Below are 3,234 nucleotides of genomic sequence, written 5' to 3'. Positions count from 1 at the left end.
GGGTATGACCCGACTTGGATCATGACGTACTAGCCACATCAACAATAATATGTGTCTTGGGCATATCGAGTCCAACAATCTCCCACTTGTACAAGATACATAAAAGATTGATGTAGGTGGCGATGTTGCGTGGTGTTGGTTCTGTAGTGGTGTGCGGGCGGAGGATAGCGATCGGGGATGGTGGTGGTTGTCAGAGATGGTAGCGCCGACCTGAGATGTTGGCAGTAGCCGGAAGATTAACAGGAGGGGTTGGATTAAGTCTTCATAGTGACAATATTTAATGTATATTACATGTCGCGTTACTCATGTATATAATCATGTAAATGGGGTTATGTTATTGGTTAATCGAGAGTATTACAAATCCCAAAACCATCCCAAACTCATGAAAAACATTAAAAGTAATCTCAAACCTGTCTCATACCCTAATATGACGGGTATTACCTATCCCAAAAGTTTCATGTTTTAAGTTTTTCCGTTAAATTCGGGTTTCATTTAACACAATTATCTAATATATATTTAGATTGATATATATATATATATATATATATATATAATATATTCATATAAGAGATAAATGGGGAGAAGTGGGTGTTGGTGGGCAGGCGGCGATGTTTCGTGGTGTTGGTTCTGTAGTGGTGTGCGGGCGGAGGATAGCGATCGGGGATGGTGGTGGTGGCCGGAGATGGTGGCGGCTGTCGAAGATTGTAGTGCCGACATGAGATAAGTCTTCATAGTGATAATATAAATTATGAATATATCATATATCTATATAAATATAATAATCAAAATAGTATAATCTTATAATTTTAATCTATTTGAATGTCACGTCACACAAAAAAATAAATTCTTGTCACGTAATTGTCATATCATACGTCACATTAGAAAAAATAAACAGAGTTAACTATCTTAAGGTTAGTCGGACAAATTAAACAATCGGATCCAACAGAAGCATGAACTAAACCTCTAGATCCGATTGTTCATTATTACTGTCGGTTTGTTATTAATCCGCTGGATAAAACCGTAAACCGTAGTTTCAAGTTAGGCTAAGGCATCCCAACTGCTCCTTCCTTTTATTATTATTATTATTATTATTGTTCCAGCAGCAGCAGCAGCTTCCCAATTAGCCGGCGATGCGTTACTTCCGTCGGACAATCGGTCTTTTCCACCGCAACCACAAATCAAACGGTAATTATTTACCTTTCCCCTGTTTCCCTTTAGGCTTACGCTTTTACATTCTTCTTCAAATGCTGATCATCATCCAGCTCGATCTAACTTTCAAAGAGTTACCAAATTAGATGATGCCTTGAATATTGTACTTTGTAGGCACAACCACTTGCCTAAGATAATGAGAATTGAGAATATTGACCAAAGTCAGCATTTCCTTTTCCCCGTATATTATTGTTATTTAGGTTTGGTGGTGTTACATTGAACACTGGGGGACGGCGATGGCGATGGGGTACTCCTTCCGACGATATTTAATCACTTACTACCACCAATCCAACGCTAATTTCAGATTAGGGTTAACTTCTCTTCATTCTAATTCCAATTCTTCTTCAAATACAAATACTCATCATCATCCAGCTGGATCTAAGTACCAAAATGTTACCAAATTAGATGATGCCTTGAACCTGTTCGACCAAATGATACGCACACGGCCCCTGCCTCCTGTTATTAAGTTCAATCAGCTCTTGACGGCTGTTACCAAAATCAAACACTTTTCCGCCTGCCTCCATCTCTTTAACCAGATGTGTCTTGCTGGAGTTCCAGTTGATCAATACTCCATGAGCAGTGCAATCAGGTCTTGCTGTCGGTGCACCGCACCAATCACGCTTTTGCCCTCCTAGGCGATCTGTTGTGCCAAATGTGTTCATATTCAGTATACTCTTAGATGGCCTAATCCTAGAAGATAGGATTCTCGAGGCCGAGAGATTGTTCAAGAAGCTCTTCAACCACAATGTTTGCGAACCCAATGCTGTTACATTTGCCTTTGCAAGTTTGGAAATAATGATGGGGCCATCCGTTTGCTTAGGCTCATGGATGAAAAAAAAAGGCATTAAGCCTGATGTTGTTGCCTATAATACCATCATTGATAGTCTTTGCAAGGACAAGTTGATAGATGATGCTTTCAAGCTTTTCAACGAAATGGTATTTGACAAAGGCATTCTACCGGATGTCGTCACATACAACTCTATAATTCATGGCCTTTGTAAATTAGGTCGTTGGGAGGAGGCCTCTATGATGTTAAAAGAAATGGAGGACGAAAGGATCTCTCCTGATTTTCAAACCGTTAACATTTTAGTTGATGCATTTTGCAAGAAAGGTATGGTGGAAGAAGCGGAGGCAATTATAGACACGATGGTTGAGAGAGGTTTGGTTCCTACCATTGTCACATACAATACACTTGTAGACGGTTACTGTCTACGTGGTGAAATAAGCAAAGCCAAGACAGTTATTGATTCACTTACTTTTAAAGGTCTCGTCCCTGATGTTGTTACTTATAGCAGCTTGTTGAATGGGTATTGCAAGAATTTGAAAATAGAAGAGGCCATGAATATGTTTCATGAGATGACAATAAAAGGTTTGAAACCTAATATTGTCATTTATAGCACCATGTTACAAGGATTGTTTCGGGTCGGTCGATGTGGAGATGCACGCAAACTCTTTGATGAGATGCGATCACAAGGCCAAATTCCAAATGAATTTACTTATGGAATAATTTTAGACGGCCTTTGTAACAACCATCAAGTCGAAGAGGCGCTCTCTTTGTTTCGTTTGGTGGGTGATAGCAAATTATTAAATTATAATATTGTAGTGTACACAATCCTTATTGAAGGTGCAACCAAATGTGGGAGGCTTGATGTTGCAAGGGATCTTTTCCATAACCTTACTGCAAAAGGTTTGCAACCTGATGTTCAGCTATATAATGTGATAATTACTGGCTTTTGTGGGGAAGGTCTATTGAAGGAAGCGAAGAAACTGTTCCTTAAAATGGATGACAGTGGGTGCCCGCCAGATAATGTTACTTACCATGTTCTTCTCCAAGGGTATCTTAAGAGCCAACGTTACGATGATGTAGAGATGCTTTTACAGGAAATGGATGGAAGAAGTTACTCACTTGATGCTTCAAATGTATCGTTGTTAATCGATAAAATCGCAGCTGGTTCACTAGATAAAAGCATGCTTAAGTTGATAGGTAGGCTTGTGCCAAAAGAATTATTGGACACTCCATCCTAG

General features: G+C 39.4%; 1 pseudogene; it reads left to right on the top strand.

The window, feature by feature from the left end:
* The first annotated feature begins 1,445 nt into the window (after positions 1-1,445).
* Positions 1,446-3,234, top strand: LOC143537074 (uncharacterized; annotated as a pseudogene).

The sequence above is a fragment of the Bidens hawaiensis genome, unplaced genomic scaffold, assembly GCF_021521415.1.
Source record: "Bidens hawaiensis isolate Kalapana, Puna unplaced genomic scaffold, B.hawaiensis_p1.1 tig00011078_1, whole genome shotgun sequence".
NCBI lineage: Eukaryota > Viridiplantae > Streptophyta > Magnoliopsida > Asterales > Asteraceae > Bidens > Bidens hawaiensis.
Note: the sequence above shows the minus strand (reverse complement) of the source record. Positions and strands in the feature narration are given on the sequence as shown.